This window comes from Dendrobates tinctorius, unplaced genomic scaffold, assembly GCF_039654945.1.
Source record: "Dendrobates tinctorius isolate UK_male_01 unplaced genomic scaffold, ASM3965494v1 ptg000160l, whole genome shotgun sequence".
Taxonomy (NCBI): Eukaryota; Metazoa; Chordata; class Amphibia; order Anura; family Dendrobatidae; genus Dendrobates; species Dendrobates tinctorius.
Window position 1 is genome coordinate 10,119,922 of NW_027361827.1, and position 20,860 is coordinate 10,140,781.

The following is a 20,860-nucleotide window of genomic DNA, read 5'->3' on the forward strand; positions in this document are numbered from 1 at the left end:
CGCCCCCCTGAGGTCAAGCTTGGTAAACCAGCAAGCACCTTTAACTCTGGAGAATAGATCCGAAATCAGGGGTAACGGATACTGATATTTAATAGTAATTTCGTTGAGGGCACGATAATCAATACAAGGCCTTAATGAACCATCCTTTTTGGCCACGAAAAAAAACCCAGCACCTAAGGGTGAAGAGGATGGTCTAATATGACCCTTCTCCAACGCCTCCTTAATATAGGATCGCATAGCCTCGTGCTCGGGTACAGATAAATTGAAGAGCCGACCCTTGGGAAATTTACACCCCGGGCTCAGTTCAATTGCACAGTCATAACTCCTATGAGGAAGCAAAGACGCAGACTCATTCTCACTAAATACATCATAAAAATCCGCCAAATAGTCAGGAACATCATGCGACTGAGGTGAGGTGGAAAAAACCAGAGCCTCACTAAGGGCACACCGACAACCCCAACTCACCACAGACACAGATTTCCAATCCAAAACTGGATTATGAATTTGCAACCAGGGAAACCCCAGAAAAATGGTATCATGCAAATTATGCAACACCAAAAATCTGCAATTTTCTTGATGGTCTGGGGCGACCCGCATTACCACCTGGGTCCAAAATTGAGGTTTATTTTTCGCCAAAGGAGTAGCATCAATCCCCCTCAAAGGGATAGGCGTCCGCAGAGGTGTCATCGGAAATCCACAACGTTTAGCAAAATCCAAGTCCATTAGGTTCAGGGCTGCTCCCGAATCCACAAAAGCCTTGGCGGAAAATGTGGACAGGGAGCAGATCAGAGTAATTGCCAGAAGAAACTTAGGTTGAACACCACCCACAGAAAACGTGTGTGCAAAACGTTTCTCTCGTTTAGGACAGACAGAAATGATATGCGAGGCATCTCCACAAAAAAAACACAGCTTATTATGCCTTCTGAACTCCTGACTTTGCTCCCTGGACAAAACTCTATCACATTGCATAGGTTCAGACACTTGTTCAACAGGTGGCAACACCTCTCGTGCAGTCCTGCATTCACGTAAACGCCAAACAACCTGAATGGCTAATGACATAGAATCGTCAAGACCAGAGGGAACAGGAAATCCCACCATAGTATCTTTTACGGCTTCTGACAAACCCTTCCGAAAGAGAGCTGCCAAGGCATTATCATTCCAGGTAGTAAGGACTGCCCACTTTCGGAATTTTTGACAGTACAATTCCGCAGAATCTCGACCCTGGCTCAATGCCAACAGGGTCTTTTCAGCCTGATCAATAGCATTAGGTTCGTCATACAACAACCCCAAGGCTTGAAAAAATGCGTTCACATTAGTCAGAATAGGATCATCTGGTTTCAAAGAAAATGCCCAATCCTGGGGATCTCCACGCAGCAAAGAGATGACAATTTTAACCTGCTGCGCGGAGCTCCCTGACGAGTTAGGCTTCAAGGCAAAAAATAATTTACAATTATTTTTGAAATTCAAAAATTTAGACCGGTCCCCAAAAAACACATCAGGAGTAGGGATCTTTGGTTCAGCAGCATGTGAATGAGCAAGGTAGGCGGAAATTCCCCGCACTTCCGCAGCGAGCTGCTCCACACGATCAGACAATTGCTTTATCTCCATTGAGAGAAAAAAAATTCCCCCTACGGCCTCAGAGATAGAGGAAAAAATATACACACTTTTTTTTTTTTACACAATTCTTTCCTGCTATTGAGTATAGTATAGGATCTACGGTATGGCTGGTGATTCTGTTATGAATGAGTCACCGTAGGAGGCAAAAACAGAAATACTAGCTAAGTCCAGAAAACTAGAGAAGTTGGCAGCTATCGGATTACAGACCCCTGAACCTATCAACAACAACTAGCAGTAGCCGTGGGGGGTTCCTACGGTGCCCTAGACCCCTCGATCACAGCCGGAGAACTACATAGCCTAAAGACAGAAAGGGGTGGTGGGGTCCATTGTAAATGATGGAAGTTCCGATGAAGGGGGAAGATGGTAGGATAATTAATAGGGGAAAAGGGATTCGTGATGCCACCTGTGGTATTCGGCAATACAGGTGTTAAGCCGACGATGCTCTGCAGATCCTCTGGGATGGTGTTAGGGCAGCGGGGATGGTAAAGCTCTCCACAGGTAGAGCTGTGTCCCAGGGCAGTTGAGCCGGTGACGGTGGTGGTGTTTGCTTTGCAGTGTGAGGCAGGCAGTTGTAAAATAACTCAAAGGACACGGTTGGGTGCAGTTTCTGTGTTTTTTACTCACAAGTTTCGAGTACACGTTGGTCCACTTAGTGCTGCGTCCTCCGAGGGAGGGGTCCGGCAAACTTCCAGGCAGATTGGGTACACCCTTCAGGACTCCTCCTTGTGTCTCTCTCAAGGCCGTGTCTTTGCGCTGAATTCTCCTTACTTTCCCTGCCCTGCGCCTTCACAAGTAGTGCCCCCAGCTGGCAGTCACGGATCTCCTCAGGTGACGTGGGTCAGGCCCCGAGGTCCGTTACTCATACCGCTGTCTTTTGGAGAGTGCTTGTGGCTGTGGCTGAGGCACTTAAAGTTACCTCAGCCTTCGGCTTCCCAGCTGAGTCCTGTAGTCCTCTACTAGCTTCAGGGGCCGGCTCCCTCGCTCTGGCCTGGTCCGTCCCTTCCAGGATGCGGGCCCCACGGGTGGCCAGTCACACTACCTGTGCCCCTAGGACCCCTTATTCCCAGTCCAGGAGCATGGTTAAGATGTTTCTCTCTTTTCCTCCCACAGTCCCCTACAGCAATCCTGCTCTCTCGCTGGTCCTGTCACCGACTGACTAGTTTCTGGAAGGATCTCTTTAACTCAGAACTAGCTCCTCCCACCAACTGTCACCTTTCCCACTCTGGATGCCTAACTATCACTCCACTAGCTAAGCTCCTCCCACTCTACCTACCTTCTACACTAGCCCCCCACACCCTTTCCTAGCCAGTCTGGGATGAGGCCATCCTCCCGAAGGGTACGCCCAGGTGCCCTGACTAGCTAATGCGTGTGTTGAGTGCAGTGTTAGGAATCCTGGGTGGTGATCCCTCCTTACCTGAGGGTGGGATACCACACCACTGGATGAGGTGCAGTACCTCTGTGGCGACCGGACCCTCAGGGGTGCCACAAATGCACTGCACACTTTTAGGATTCTCCCTTGCCAATGGACAGTCATGTCAGCACAAGTATGTGATTTGTATACTTCTCGCCACATTCCGACTAGACGTGCCTGGCCTCGCTCAGTTCATTTTCATTGAGTGAAGCCACACATGTCTAGTCAGCACGTGACTGCATGTATGTAAATCCCCAACACCAGAGAATCCTGACAGCATGCAGTGTGCACTGTGAGAATTCAGAAGTCTGCAGTCACATAGAATAATAATAATAATAATAATAAATTTTATTTTTATAGCGCCGACATATTCCGCAGCACTTTACATTTCAGAGGGGATTTGTACAGACAATAGACATTACAGCATAACAATAATCACATACAGTAGATTATAACAAATACCAAGAGGAGTGAGGGCCCTGCTCGCAAGCTTACAGTCTATAGAATAACTGCAGACTCATCACAAACCTGGACAACCCCTTTAATGCGCCTAACATGAATAAAAACATGAGAAATAGTCAGTATCACAAATAATGTTTACATCCAGGTATCTTATAGATGTATTCAACTGCTTCTATTCTTCATCTTCTCCAGACCCCATGATGAGTTTTCTCATCTACAGCTCATCTCTGCAAACTTCCATCTTCTCCGCTCTTTTGCAGAAAATCTCCACATGATGCCCTTAAAGATAGAAGTGTCATTATAATGCTCCTAAATAAAAATTGCCCCTCACTATATTGTCTGCACAAAATATGACCCCCACACTGTCCCAATTATGATACATGCTCTTTACACTGACCTCTCCTTTCCATACTGGCTCCCTCTACACACTGTCCTCTCACACTGTGTCCTCTCTATAGGGCCCAGTCTCTATACTGTACAGTCATGGCCAAAAGTTTTGAGAATGACACAAATATTAATTTTTGCAAAGTCTACTGCTTCATTTTTTCTAATGGCAATTTGCATATACTCCAGAATGTTATAAAGAGTGATCAGCTTAACAGCAATTACTTGCATAGTCAATATTTGCCTAGAAAATGAACTTTATCCCCCAAAACACATTTCAACATCATTGCAGCCCTGCCTTAAAAGGACCAGCTAACATCGTTTCAGTGATTGCTCCATTAACACAGGTGTGGGTGTTGATGAGGACAGGGCTGGAGATCAATCTGTCATGATTAAGTAAGAATGACACCACTGGACACTTTAAAAGGAGGCTAGTGCTTGGCATCATTGTTTCTCTTCTGTTAACCATGGTTATCTCTAAAGAAACACATGCAGTCATCATTGCACTGCACAAAAATGGCCTAACAGGGAAGAGTATCGCAGCTAGAAAGATTGCACCTCAGTCAACAATCTATCGCATCATCAAGAACTTCAAGGAGAGAGGTTCCCTTGTTGCCAAAAAGGCTCCAGGGCGCCCAAGAAAGACCAGCAAGCGCCAGGACCGTCTCTTAAAAGTGTTTCAGCTGCGGGATCGGGCTACCAGCAGTGCAGAGCTTGCTCAGGAATGGCAGCAGGCAGGTGTGAGTGCATCTGCACGCACTGTGAGGCGGAGACTCTTGGAGCAAGGCCTGGTCTCAAGGAGGGCAGCAAAGAAGCCACTTCTCTCCAGGAAAAACATCATGGACAGACTGATATTCTGCAAGAGGTACAGGGAGTGGACTGCTGAGGACTGGGGTAAGGTCATTTTCTCTGATGAATCCCCTTTTCGATTGTTTGGGACATCTGGAAAACGGCTTATTCGGAGAAGACCAGGTGAGCGCTACCACCAGTCTTGTCTCAAGCCAACTGTCAAGCATCCTGAAAGCATTCATGTGTGGGGTTGCTTCTCAGCCAAGGGAATGGGCTCTCTCTCAGTCTTGCCTAAAAACACAGCCATGAATAAAGAATGGTACCAGAATGTCCTCCAAGAGCAACTTCTCCCAACCGTCCAAGAGCAGTTTGGCGATCAACAATGCCTTTTTCAACATGATGGAGTACCTTGCCATTAAGCAAAGATGATAACTAAATGGCTCAGGGAACAAAACATAGAGATTTTGGGACCATGGCCTGGAAACTCCCCTGATCTTAATCCCATTGAGAACTTGTGTTCAATCATCAAGAGACGGGTGGACAAACAAAAACCTTCAAATTCAGACAAAATAAAAGCATTGATTTTGCAAGAATGGACTGCTATCAGTCAGGATTTGATCCAGAAGTTTATTGAGAGCATGCCAGGGAGAATTGCTGAGGTCCTGAAGAAGAAGGGTCAACACTGCAAATATTGACTTGCTGCATTAACTCATTCTAACTGTCAATATAACCTTTTGCTACTCATAATATGATTGCAATTATATTTCTGTATGTGATAAAAACATCTGACAAACACACATAAAAACCAGAGGCCAGCAGATCATGTGAAAATATAATATTTGTGTCATTCTCAAAACTTTTGGCCATGACTGTACTATGTCATCACACTCCCCTCCTAGTTATACTGCCCCCTCCCAGCTGTACCCTTACACTGTCTCCCCATGCTATGCCCCACTACTCAGTTTCTATTCTGTGCCACTCACATTTCTCCCCCATACTGTCTCCTCACACTATTCCCCTCCCTCCTTACACTGTCTCCTCTTACATCCCTCTGTTCACCATACTGTCTTCTCATATATTTACCGTCTCACTTTCTATACTGCCTGCTCACACATACCCCTCTCACATACCTCCACTGTGTCTGCACACATCCTATCACCCTCACTCCCCATACTATATCCACATACATTTTTCACATCACTACTCATACTGCATACATTCCCCCGTTCACTCCCCATTCTGTCTGCACCCATTCCCCCATAGTGTTTCCTTATACATACCCCCATTCCCCCATACTGTTTCCTCGTACATGCCCCCCATTCCCCATACTGTTTCTTCATACATGCCCCCCATTCTTCTGCACTGTTTCCCCATACATGCCCCCCATTCCCCTGTACTGTTTCCTCATACATGCCCTGCATCTTCCCCTTTGCTCCTCATTTTGTGTCCTTAAATCTCCCTCCACACATTAAATCCCCCATCCCCACTCCAAATCTCCCCACCCATATTAAACACCCCATCCCCCTCCAATTCTCCCCACACACATTAAATCCACCATCCCCCTCCAAATCCCCTCCCCCCAAATCTCCACCCACACATTATATCTCCCCCCATGCACTTAATCTTCGGTGTCTTCAGCTCCACTGGAGCACTTCCCACCCATCTGCGTCTCTACAGCGCCGGCGAGTGACGTCAGCAGTGTGATCACTTGACATGATCACACTGCTGGCGTTGCTCTGACCCATCAGTCATAGCTTCAATTGAACTCGCATCTGTAATTGATCCCTGGGAGCCGGCACACTGCAGCTTCTCTGTGCCGGCTGCCAGTTTGACAGACAATGGAGAACGGCCGACTCCCAGTCTGGGGAGCGGCGGAATGCAGCTGCCGGGGGAGACAGTGCGGACCACCGCATTAGGTGGTCCGACTGCGCCCCCCTGCCGGCTGCCCCCCCCAGGTACGCTTCTGGCTGGGCAGGCCCCTAAGAAACTCCAGGCCCCACTGCGACCTCAGTAGTTATGCCCCTGTCGACGCCAAATTAACCTGGATGTGTGTCCAAGGATGCACATTCAGCTGAAATGTATTGCAGCGCAGAGATTCCTGCCGACTTCCTATATTGAATCAGTGGCTGGCAGCAGACATCGTCTTGCCTGTGTCAGGCGGGATATGGCATGATGTCATTCGCTTCCTATGCCTGCTCACCGAAGTCATCTATTGGCTTTTGCATCGGCTAAAGAGGAGGATGCCACACGTCGTGGGAGCAAGGGGAGGTAAGAAAAATAATTTGTTTCTTTTTAATATGTGCTGGAGTAGAACAAAAGTGGCCCAAAATAGGTTAGGGATTATATCATGGGTTGCTCAGGATAGGGGGAATTATACTGTGAAGGTGCCTGTCACGGGTTTACGGCATGAGGAGCCAGAAGACCGCAGCGTTTGATTTCTCCTACTCTTGCACTGTTTCAAAGAACTTCACCTTCATATTAAACGGTGTAGGTTTATCTTAGCAGTGCATGGGTTAATTGGCTCAATTGAGAGCTCTTGAAAGCTTTCCTGCATTAAGGCTAACAGCTGTTCACTATTAGCCACTCCCATCTCCTATATAATCTGGGCCCTGCTAGCACTCATTTCCAGAAGATAGCTTATGCTGCATGGTTAGGAGATGGTGTTTTGCGGTTGTTGTTTGAGAAGGCGTTTGGTGAATTTAACTGAAACTGTTGCTAGGTTTTAGGTGTGTGCTAATTCACCTTCTCCTACTTTGGTTTTACCCCATTTTTCACTCTCCAGTGTTTATGTCTGTTGTTTGTATGAGTATGATTGGTATTTTCCTTTATCACTGTTTGTAGTACCTTGTGTAAGGTTTCCAGATGTTTACATGGAGCCTGTTTTGCCCTTGTCCAAGATGGAGTCTGGTACTTCGCCCTGTCCTGGAACTTCCTGTCTGCCCTGCTATTTATGTCCAGGTCAGGAGATCCACCTTGCATGAGTATTTTGTTGCTGTTTGCTTCTGAGCTTCCTCCTGGCTTGCCTCTGGAGTTCCTCCTGCTGCTCGTTACTTGGTGCTCTGCCTCACCACTTCCAGTTGCCTTCAGTCTTCTAAGCTCTGGCTAGGGTTACCTGCTGTCCTGACTTCTGAGACTGTTCTGTTGCGGGCTGCTTTACGAGACTTGAGTGGGATTTCTCAGCCCAAAGGGTACATTTAAGGACCTACTCCCTGTTATGATCCACCTGTATATTTCTGGACTTCCATGAAAGGTGTCATCTCCTCTATCTGATTATTTCTGGACTTCCATGTATAATTGCCCGTCACTAGAGTTGAGCGAAACGGGTCGAAAAAATTCAAAAGTCGCCGACTTTTGGCAAAGTCGGGTTTCATGAAACGAAACCCGACCCTAGGATGAGGTCGGCCACGAGGTCGGAGACTTACGCGCCAAAGCCGCGTTTCAAAAGTTTGTTTTGCGCTCTTTTTCAGCCAATCAGGATCCACGGACACTGTGGGCAACGTGATGACATAGGCAGGGGTCACCACCATCTTTCAGAAGGGCATGCAAGTGATTGTCTTGCTTTGGTGGGCGTCACAGGGGGTATAAAAGGGCGTGCACGCCGACCGCCATCTTACTTCTGCCGATCTCAGTATAGGGAGAGGTTGCTGATTCTGTAGGGAGAGCGTTAGGCAGGGAAGAAGACAAAAAAACTGCTTCTGCTGCTAGCGATTTGGCCTGCACAACACACCAGTCACTGTGTGTGCAGTGCAAGGGGAGGCTATATAGTGGTGTATCAGTGGTGTTGGTTGTTGGGCTGCCTTCTAAGGCTTCCTGACATTCCTGCATTGCTGTTTACCCACTGCTCCGCAAACTGCTTTTTTAAAAGCAATCCCAATTTTTTTTTTTTGTCCTGCTGAGAAGAAAAAAAAACTGCTTCTGCTGCTAGCAATTTGGCCTGCACAACACACCAGTCACTGTGTGTGCAGTGCAAGGGGAGGCTATATAGTGGTGTATCAGTGGTGTTGGTTGTTGGGCTGCCTTCTAAGGCTTCCTGACATTCCTGCATTGCTGTTTACCCACTGCTCCGCAAACTGCTTTTTTAAAAGCAATCCAATCTCCCTTATCCTCTAGTCACTTTTGTCACAGCTGTGCCATCGAGCCTGTGACATAGCGCTCAGATATCAGTGGGCCTCACACAATCCAAAAGTGTCCAGTGTCCAAAAGTGTGTGCAGAGATTCAAAATCTCCCTTATCCTCTAGTCACTTTGGTCACAGCTGTGCCATCGAGCCTGTCACATAGCGCTCAGATATTCATTGGGCCTCACACAATCCAAAAGTGTCCAGTGTCCAAAAGTGTGTGCAGAGATTCAAAATCTCCCTTATCCTCTAGTCACTTTGGTCACAGCTGTGCCATCGAGCCTGTCACATAGCGCTCAGATATCAGTGGGCCTCACACAATCCAAAAGTGTCCAGTGTCCAAAAGTGTGTGCAAAGATTCAAAATCTCCCTTATCCTCTAGTCACTTTGGTCACAGCTGTGCCATCGAGCCTGTCACATAGCGCTCAGATATTCATTGGGCCTCACACAATCCAAAAGTGTCCAGTGTCTAAAAGTGTGTGCAGAGATTCAAAATCTCCCTTATCCTCTAGTCACTTTGGTCACAGCTGTGCCATCGAGCCTGTGACATAGCGCTCAGATATCAGTGGGCCTCACACAATCCAAAAGTGTCCAGTGTCCAAAAGTGTGTGCAGAGATTGAAAATCTCCCTTATCCTCTAGTCACTTTGGTCACAGCTGTGCCATCGAGCCTGTGACATAGCGCTCAGATATCAGTGGGCCTCACACAATCCAAAAGTGTCCAGTGTCCAAAAGTGTGTGCAGAGATTGAAAATCTCCCTTATCCTCTAGTCACTTTGGTCACAGCTGTGCCATCGAGCCTGTCACATAGCGCTCAGATATTCATTGGGCCTCACACAATCCAAAAGTGTCCAGTGTCCAAAAGTGTGTGCAGAGATTCAAAATCTCCCTTATCCTCTAGTCACTTTGGTCACAGCTGTGCCATCGAGCCTGTGACATAGCGCTCAGATATCAGTGGGCCTCACACAATCCAAAAGTGTCCAGTGTCCAAAAGTGTGTGCAGAGATTCAAAATCTCCCTTATCCTCTAGTCACTTTGGTCACAGCTGTGCCATCGAGCCTGTGACATAGCGCTCAGATATCAGTGGGCCTCACACAATCCAAAAGTGTCCAGTGTCCACAAGTGTCTGCAGAAATTCAAAATCTCCCCTGTCCTATAGACACCTTGTACCTTGTTTTACATTACTATATAGTTTGTTGGATTTTGTCTACATTTCTACCAAAAATGAGGAAGGCTGGTGGAAGAGGCCGTGGAATTGGGCGGGGGTTGGCAGCTGGTAATGATGGTGTTGGTGGTGGATCTGATGGTAGTGGCAAGAGCAAAATAGGACCGAATGCAGGAGGTGTTGAGCCTGCGTCATCGTCTGGCTACATAAGGCCTCGAACGCTTAGTTTTCTAGGAGTTGGCAAACCGCTTTTAAAGCCAGAGCATCAGGAAAAAGTTTTGTCTTACATTGCTGACTCAGCCTCCAGCTCTATCGCCTCCTCTTGTTCAGTTGTAAAAAGTAAAAGCACTGAGTCGTCATTGGAGGCTCATGTTCATGAACCACACCTTTCCTTGTGTCCTTCACCCCAACCAAGATTGAAGGATGACGCAGGCCATACTACTGATTACTCCATGGAGCTGTTTTCACATACCATGCCTGGATTATCAAGTCAAATGGTGAATTACCCAGGCCAAGATGAATCTGACATGGAGTGCACTGATGCACAGCCGCTGATGGATGATTCTGCTGGTACATTCACTCAGAGCACTACATTGTCCTCGCAGTGTACAGAGCCAGATTCTGACCCTGATGAGACTCAGGTGCCCCTTCCCGCACACTATACCACCATACACGGTGACACAGAGGAAGGTGCACATGACATAGAAGAGGAGGTGATGGATGACCCAGTTGTTGACCCAGATTGGCATCCATTGGGGGAAGAGGGTGCTGCTTCCAATAGCTCAGATGAGGAGCATCCACAGCAGACATCGACATCGCAACAGCTGTTATCTGGCAGGCCCGTAGCACTCCAAAGACAGGTTCCAAACATCAAAAGAGTTGCTGGACAGCTTGTCCAGAGGGTCAAAAGATCACAGCGTGCTAGGCCGCAAAATGTCTGCCAAAGTAGGAAGAGTGCAGTGTGGCACTTTTTTGAACAAAATCCTCATGATCAGGCCAAGGTTATCTGTAAGAAGTGCGCAAAGACCTTTAGCCGAGGGAAAAATCTGAAAAATTTGAATACCAGTTGCATGCTTAGACATTTAACCAGCATGCACTTGCAAGCGTGGACACAACACCAAACCTCAAGTGCCACATGTGCAACTGATCACAACGGAGGTAGTCAGCAACGCTACATTGTTTCCCCCACTGTAAGCCCACCGGTTAGCACAGCAGCAAATGTTGAGGTGTCGTTGCAAGGCCACAGCAGTCAGGGAATCCCACTGTTATATCAACGAAAGACTGATTCTAGGCCATCAGAAAGAACACCAACTCCATCACCATCATCAACCCTCTCTCAGTCCGCCCTGTCCACCGCTACTTCCACCATATGCAGCTCTCAAGTCCAGCTCACCCTCCCAGACACTATGAGTAGGTCAAGAAAGTACTCAGTCTCTCATCCGCGTACACTGGGTTTGAACGCCCACATTGCCAAACTAATCTCGTTTGAGATGATGCCCTTTCGGTTGGTGGAAAGCACAGCTTTCCGCGAACTCATGGCCTATGCAGTACCACGCTATGACCTACCCAGTCGCCACTTCTTCTCTCGCAAAGCCATCCCAGCCCTCCACCATGTGAAAGACCGCATTGTCCATGCACTCAAGCAGTCAGTGAGCGGAAAGGTGCACCTCACAACTGATGCATGGTCCAGTCGGCATGGCCAGGGCCGTTACGTGTCCATCACTGCGCACTGGGTTAATGTGGTGGATGCAGGGTCCACAGGGGACAGCGGTGGTGGGACAGTGCTGCCTAGCCCACGGTATAGGAAACAGTTGGCTGTAGGCGTTCGACCCTCCTCCTCCTCCTCCTCCAGAAGCGAAAGCTCATCCACAGAGCGCAGTCGTACGAGCACTCCATCTGCAGCTGCCACTGTTGCACACGATGTGTCCCCCTATCGAGCAGCTAGTGGAAAGCGTCAGCAGGCTGTGTTGCAGATGATGTGTTTGGGCAACAGACACACCGCCGAGGTGCTGGCCGAGTACTTGAAGCGACAAACTGAGTCATGGCTGGGCAATGTACATCTTGAGGCAGGCAAGGTAGTTAGTGATAACGGCCATAATTTTGTGGCAGCCATAGCCCTTTCAAAACTCAGCCACATACCTTGCTTGGCTCACACCTTGAACTTGGTGGTGCAGTGCTTCCTCAAAAATTATCCGGAGTTAACAGCCCTGCTCCAGAAGGTGCGAAGACTGTGCGCGCACATCCGCCGGTCACCTGTACACTCCGTTCGTATGCAGAAGCTGCAGCGATTGCTCCACCTTCCCAACCACCGCCTCATCGACATTGCAACAAGGTGGAACTCCACCCTGCACATGGTGGAGCGGCTGTGCGAGCAGTGGCAGGCCATAATGCATTTGTGGGAGGATACACGGCCAGGCACTTTGAGAGCAGACATGGAGTTGACAGGTGTGCAGTGGTCGAAGCTGAAAGACCTCTGTAAAGTCCTTCAGTGTTTTGAGGAATGCACACGGCTGGTAAGCGCAGACGACGCCATCCTAAGCATGAGCATCCCACTTATGCGTCTGCTCATGCAAACTTTGACGCACCTTAAGGAGCAGGCGTCTGCAGCCAATGTTGATGAGGAGGAAGAGGAGGAGGGAATCCTTGATGACATTCAGCCATTGTCTGCTCAGGGACCTCTCCTGGACGAGGTGGAGGAAGAAGAGGAGGAGGAGGATGATGATGGGGATGATTACTTAGGGGAGGAGGATGCATCTCGTGGGGCAAGTGAAAATGTTGGCGTGGCAAGGTCTGGTACAGGGTTTGTGCGTGACTGGAGGGATGTGGATTTGCCAGAAAGTGCTCCTCCACCCAGCACTCGCAGTGCATCATTGACACCGGGAACATTGGCCCACATGTCAGATTATGCCTTGCAGATCCTAAAAAGGGACCCCCGCATTGCCAAAATGATGAACGATGACGACTACTGGTTGGCCAGCATCCTGGATCCACGCTATAAAGGCAAATTACAAAACATCAAAACATCATGCCACAGGAGAACCTTGACCTAATATTGGCTAATAAACAAGCAACTCTGGTAAATCGGTTGCTTGAGGCATTCCCAGCACACAGCAGCGGTGATGGTTCTCACACGAGCCGTACGGGCCGGGGGCAGCTTGGCAGAGGTGTTCGTGGTGCACACAGCAGAAGTGGCGTTGGAGACAGGGGTTTCATGACAATGTTGTGGACTGATTTTTCAAATACCGCTCACACAACTGGTAATACTGCATCGATGGAAAGTGACAGGAGACAGCAGTTGTCAACTATGGTTACAAACTACTTTTCCTCCCATATCGATGTTCTCCCACACAGGTCATTCCCCTTTGACTATTGGGCCGCTAAACTGGACACCTGGCCTGAATTGGCCCAATATGCCTTACAGGAGCTCGCTTGCCCAGCTGCAAGTGTGCTATCGGAAAGAGTCTTCAGTGCAGCTGGATCAATCCTGACAGAAAAAAGGACCCGTCTGTCAACCCAAAATGTGGATGATCTAACATTCATTAAAATGAACTATGCATGGGTTTCCAAGGATTTTGTCCCACCTTCCCCTGATGACACATAGGGTGACAGAAAAATGGCTTGCTTTGGTCCACCTCTTCCTGGGACTTCACCTATTTCGCCTTTTGCATCAGCTGAATGTCCAACATCAACATATGCCACGTTCTAAAACTCCCTAACTGTGCTGCCTCCCCCCCATGGCCGGGGTCACCACCTAGCGCACGACACCGTGCGAGTGCCGTTGCCCTGGACAGGTGGGTAGGCCGACTCTTGGGCGCGGGCACTGGCACAGGGTCCCTCATAGTGCAATCAAGTGTCTCTGACGGTGGTGGTGCACACCCGCCATCAGACACACCGCTGTACTATGAGGGGCCCAGTGCCAGTACCGACGCCCACGAGTGGGCCCCCCTTGCTTGGGCAGGGCCCCAGCATTTGCAATCTTTACCTCTCCCTGCTCCTCCGTTGTGTAATCTGGGCCGTCAAATCCATACTGTGCCTGACACCGTCTGAGCCTGCCTCCTGCTGTATAGACATATATTTTGAATGTGTACGCTATCCATACATGTTATCCGGGGATACGGTACCCTTTCTAACCTTTGTGCAATCACGTGCAATCCATACTGGGCCTAACACCGTCTGAGCCTGCCTCCTGCTGTATAGACATATATTTTGAATGTGTACGCTATCCATACATGTTATCCAGGGATACGGTACCCTTTCTAACCTTTGTGCAATCACGTGCAATCCATACTGGGCCTAACACCGTCTGAGCCTGCCTCCTGAGACATAGATTTTGAATGTGTACGCTATCCATACAAGTTATCCAGGGATACGGTACCCTTTCTAACCTTTGTGCAATCACGTGCAATCCATACTGGGCCTAACACCGTCTGAGCCTGCCTCCTGCTGTATAGACATATATTTTGAATGTGTACGCTATCCATACATGTTATCCAGGGATACGGTACCCTTTCTAACCTTTGTGCAATCACGTGCAATCCATACTGGGCCTAACACCGTCTGAGCCTGCCTCCTGAGACATATATTTTGAATGTGTACGCTATCCATACATGTTATCCGGGGAAACGGTACCCTTTCTAACCTTTGTGCAATCACGTGCAATCCATACTGGGCCTAACACCGTCTGAGCCTTCCTCCTGCTGTATAGACATATATTTTGAATGTGTACGCTATCCATACATGTTATCCGGGGATACGGTACCCTTTCTAACCTTTGTGCAATCACGTGCAATCCATACTGGGCCTAACACCGTCTGAGCCTGCCTCCTGCTGTATAGACATATATTTTGATTGTGTACGCTATCCATACATGTTATCCGGGAATACGGTACCCTTTCTAACCTTTGTGCAATCACGTGCAATCCATACTGGGCCTAACACCGTCTGAGCCTGCCTCCTGCTGTATAGACATATATTTTGAATGTGTACGGTATCCATACATGTTATCCAGGGATACGGTACCCTTTCTAACCTTTGTGCAATCACGTGCAATCCATACTGGGCCTAACACCGTCTGAGCCTGCCTCCTGAGACATAGATTTTGAATGTGTACGCTATCCATACATGTTATCCGGGGATACGGTACCCTTTCTAACCTTTGTGCAATCACGTGCAATCCATACTGGGCCTAACACCGTCTGAGCCTGCCTCCTGCTGTATAGACATATATTTTGAATGTGTACGCTATCCATACATGTTATCCAGGGATACGGTACCCTTTCTAACCTTTGTGCAATCACGTGCAATCCATACTGGGCCTAACACCGTCTGAGCCTGCCTCCTGAGACATATATTTTGAATGTGTACGCTATCCATACATGTTATCCGGGGAAACGGTACCCTTTCTAACCTTTGTGCAATCACGTGCAATCCATACTGGGCCTAACACCGTCTGAGCCTGCCTCCTGCTGTATAGACATATATTTTGAATGTGTACGCTATCCATACATGTTATCCGGGGATACGGTACCCTTTCTAACCTTTGTGCAATCACGTGAAATCCATACTGGGCCTAACACCGTCTGAGCCTGCCTCCTGCTGTATAGACATATATTTTGAATGTGTACGCTATCCATACATGTTATCCAGGGATACAGTACCCTTTCTAACCTTTGTGCAATCACGTGCAATCCATACTGGGCCTAACACCGTCTGAGCCTGCCTCCTGAGACATATATTTTGAATGTGTACGCTATTCATACATGTTATCCGGGGATACGGTACCCTTTCTAACCTTTGTGCAATCACGTGCAATCCATACTGGGCCTAACACCGTCTGAGCCTGCCTCCTGAGACATAGATTTTGAATGTGTACGCTATCCATACATGTTATCCGGGGATACGGTACCCTTTCTAACCTTTGTGCAATCACGTGCAATCCATACTGGGCCTAACACCGTCTGAGCCTGCCTCCTGCTGTGTAGACCTATATTTCGAATGTGTACGCTATCCATACATGTTATCCAGGGATACGGTACCCTTTCTAACCTTTGTGCAATCACGTGCAATCCATACTGGGCCTAACACTGTCTGAGCCTGCCTCCTGCTGTATTGACATATATTTTGAATGTGTACGCTATCCATACATTTTATCCGGGGATACGGTACCCTTTCTAACCTTTGTGCAATCACGTGCAATCCATACTGGGCCTAACACCGTCTGAGCCTGCCTCCTGAGACATATATTTTGAATGTGTACGCTATCCATACATGTTATCCGGGGATACGGTACCCTTTCTAACCTTTGTGCAATCACGTGCAATCCATACTGGGCCTAACACCGTCTGAGCCTGCCTCCTGCTGTATAGACATATATTTTGAATGTGTACGCTATCCATACATGTTATCCGGGGATACGGTACCCTTTCTAACCTTTGTGCAATCACGTGCAATCCATACTGGGCCTAACACCGTCTGAGCCTGCCTCCTGAGACATATATTTTGAATGAGTACGCTATCCATACATGTTATCTGGGGATACGGTACCCTTTCTCACCTTTGTGCAATCACGTGTAATCCATACTGGGCGTGAGAACGGCTGGCGAGCTGTTAAGCAAGCTACAGCACCTGTGGTTTGCACACGTAAGTTTTTCATTTTTTCAGGAATGACGGTTAGGCCTAATTCCGGAACTGCGGTTGACCTGCACTTACTGGGAAATCATTGTTCGCGGGTAACAATTGTAATCAGTGATCCCCATCACTAACGTTGTTCAGCAGGTTATCTGCACCTGTAAGCGACAAACTCTGGCCTTTTCAGTGTAGCGCACATGCAGCCACGGACATGTAAGGGCATGACACACCAGTTATTGGCCAATCTCATGTGCCAGAGCCTCACGTGTCCCTCTAGTAAGCCGGACTTGGACCGCGGGGCTTGACGGAGTCTCGTTCGTTAACGGAATTAAGCTTGCAATGTGTGCATCTGTTCTGTAGCTGGCATGGTTGAGGTTTCCCAGGTGGAGTCGAATTTAACCGTAGGCTCCACTCCTAGTGGTGCCCTTCTGGACATTCCTTTAAGGTTCAGCTTTGCAACCATACTGCCCACGTAAAACAAACACTTTGCCTTCATGAACGCTGTTTGGAGGGTCATGACTCGTGGGAATAACGCCGCCCAATCAGTTAACCTGCTAGAGAGATCCTTCGTTGCTCCCAAGCATGACATCACACTCCCTAGGAAGAAGGTAATGCCACTGTGGCGACCGTACTCCTGGGGGCGACACAAGTGCACTGATGCCCAGCCACTGCTCGATGAATCTGCTGGTACAATGACCCAGACCACTACATTCCCCTCGCACGCTACCCGGCCTGAATCTGACCCTGATGAAACTCAGGTTACCCTTCCCATATACAGTTCCATCTTACACGGTGACAAAGAGGAAGCTGCAGATGAAAGTGCAGGTTCGGCCCACCCGCCATCAGACACACCACCGTACTATCAGGGGCCCTGTGCCAGTGCCGTCGCCAACGAGTGGGCCCCCCCTGCTTGCCCAGGATCACAGCACTTGCAAAGTTGAAATACTGTACAGTGAGATGGAAGATGGGGACAACGAGGAGTCTAGACTAGTACACGGATTCCCTAGCGAGGAGACTTATTTGATTGTTTTCAATGTTGGGACAGCAATTTTTGGGGAGCACTATACTCTGGAGAATGATAGATGGGGCCCACCATACACTGGAACATTCCAAAGGTGGACATCAGACACTGGAGCAGCATTTACAGGGCCCATTATACACTAGAGCATTAGAAATGGGGCCCATTATGTTTGGAGCATTATTTGGGCCCATAAGACAGTGGAGCTTCATCCATGGGGACCAACATATACTGTAGCATTATGTGGAGCTCATCATATACTGTTTCAAACATTATATGGGACCAATGATTCTGTATGGAGAAATAGATGGGCCTCGTCATGAGATGTAAAAAGTGAGGTATTTTTCATTGTACTATACCGCTATTTCTCTGCCGTATCGGAGCATGATGAGTTGTGGTATGTGTTAAAGGGGCGCTCTTTCGCCCAGGGCACATGAAAACCTGCAGCCAACCCTCCCCCCCACAACTTTAGCCAAAAAACCCCCATTTTTCAGTGCGTAACTTGTATTATGAAGTTAATTAAGGTTGACAAGCTTAAGTAAGAAGAATTGATGCTTTTGGCATTCAAATGGGCACTGTAGGTGTGTTTCCTGTCCTCCTCTCACAGCCGACTTTTATTCCCCATTGACTTACATTGGGTTTCGTGTTTCGGGACGACCCCGACTTTTCCCTATAATCGGACGATCTTGCTCGACCCGACTTTTGGAAAAGTCGGGTTTCACGAAACGAAACGCGACCCTAAAAAACCAAAAGTCGCTCAACTCTACCCGTCACATTTTAGTTTGCATACCACTATTGGACTTCCACGTATGATTGCCGGTCGCTTTCTTGCTGCATATTACTGCTGGACTTGTTTGCATAAGCAGTCGTGCCCCGATACTAAGTTTGTTGACATTTCTGTTTTGTGCTGTCACTTCGTTACAATTGCAGGAAAGTCCCTGCTTGTTTATGTTCTATTTCTTGCTTTGTGAAATATACTTACATAGCTCCCAACCATCCCGGATTTCGCGCGACAGTACCGTTTTTGCTCCGCCTACCCGCTGTCCCACCCGGGATGCTATTTTTCCTGCACTGCAGGGAGATAAACCACCCCCCATGCACCCCATCCTCGCCCTCCCAGAGATTCACCACAGCCACTCACAGCCTGCAATGATGTCGCAAGGCTGTAGTTGTCTTTTGTGCGCACAGGACCTGACTTCTGAGAGCATGTGACTCCTGACTCCTCTCCTCCTGTGACCTCATCACAGGTCCTATGTGCAAAGAGAAGAGAACTACAGCCTAACGACGTCATTGCAGGCTGTGAGGGGCTGCGGTGATCAGGAGCCTCGATGTATGCACTACTCTCTCTGCAGTGCTGGTCACCATGGTGCTGGATGAGGGAAGTTTATATGTGGAGTCAGAGGGGGTTTACGAGGTGTATGGAGTGGAGCCGTGTGTGTATGGAGTGGAGCCGTGTGTGTATGGAGCGGAGCCGTGTGTGTTTGGAGTGGAGCCGTGTGTGTATGGAGTGGAGCCATGTGTACGGAGCGGAGCCGCGTGTGTACGAGGTGTACAGTGCGGAGCCGTGTGTGTACGAGGAGTACGAAGCAAAGTCGCGTGTGTACGAGGTGTGCGGAGCAGAGATGCGTATGGAGCGGAGCCGTGTGTGTACGAGATGTACGGAGCGGAGCCGCGTGTGTACGGAGCGGAGCCGTGTGTGTTATGATTGAGTCACCATAGGAGGCAAAAACAGAAATGCCAGCCAAGTCCAGAAAACCAGAGAAGTTGGCAGCTATCGGATTGCAGACCCCTGAACCTATCAACACAACTAGCAGTAGCCGTGGGGGGTTCCTACGATGCCCTAGACCCCTCGATCACAGCCGGAGAATTAAATAGGCCTAAAGAAAGAAAGGGGAAATCTAAACTGCCCCAGAGCAGACCCCAAAGCAATAGGCAGCCCCCAACATATAATGACGGTGAAGCAAGATGAAAATACTAACACAGACAGAAAGATAGACTGAGCAAAGACGGGGCCCAAACTAACTAGATAGAAAAGGACAGGAAGGCTGCTGTCTGTAATCCGTGAAAAACCCTATGAAAATAAGAGCCAACAGACTGACAGTAAAAAAGGCCCTGAAGACGCTGGGCTTCAAAAAAGCTATGTCAGTACTCAGGAATATTCTGAAGACAGAGCTACAGGCTAAATGAGATTCAGCTCACCCCAGCAGGGAATGGCAGAATACAGAAAAGCAAGGAAAACAAAAAACAAAACAAAAATGCAAACAGGCAAAACAGAAAACTTAGCTTTAGAGGAGCAGGAATCAGACTGGTGTCCTAGAAGTCCACAGAGAAATCACCCGCAGGGCAGAAGGGCGTCGGCAGCCTTATATCCAGTCCGTGACTCCACTCAGCCAGTAATCCTCATTAGGCTCAGGTGCCTGATAATCAGGCTCATCACCTTCCTTTACCAGAATAGGGAGTTCACCAGACCTCAGTGACGAAGGGGAAAATGAACTCACAACAGTACCTCCCCCTTGAGGAGGGGTCACCGAACCCTCAACCACGCCACCAGGGCGATTAGGGTGAGCCCGATGAAATGCACGCACCAATCTTTTGGCATGAATATCAGAGGCAGAGACCCAGGAATTATCCTCCTGACCATAACCCTTCCACTTAACCAAATACTGGAGTCTCCGTCTAACCAGACGGGAATCCAGTATTTTCTCTACCTCATATTCCATGTTACCTTCAACCAATACAGGGTCTGGAGGTGCCACCCCAGGAACAACTGGTTCAACAAACCTCTTCAACAAAGACTTATGGAACACATTATGGATTTTAAATGTGACAGGAAGAGCCAAACGAAAAGAGACCGGATTAATAATCTCCAAAATCTTGTAAGGTCCAATAAATCTAGGCTTAAACTTAGGAGAAGCCACCTTCATAGCAATATTTTTTGATGATAACCACACCATATCACCAATCTTAAACTGGGGACCAATGATCCTATGTCGATTGGAAAACCGCTGGGCCTTTTCCTGGGAGAGAGATAACTTATCCACCACTTGGTCCCAGATCTGGTGCATTCTCTCCACCACAGTGTCAACACCTGGGCAGGCAGAAGGCTCCACCTGCCCTGAAGAAAATCGAGGATGAAACCCAAAGTTACAAAAAAAAGGTGACATCAAAGTGGCAGAACTAGCTCTATTATTTAAAGCAAATTCGGCCAAGGGCAAAAATGAAACCCAATCATCCTGATCAGCGGAAATAAAACATCTCAAATACGACTTCAA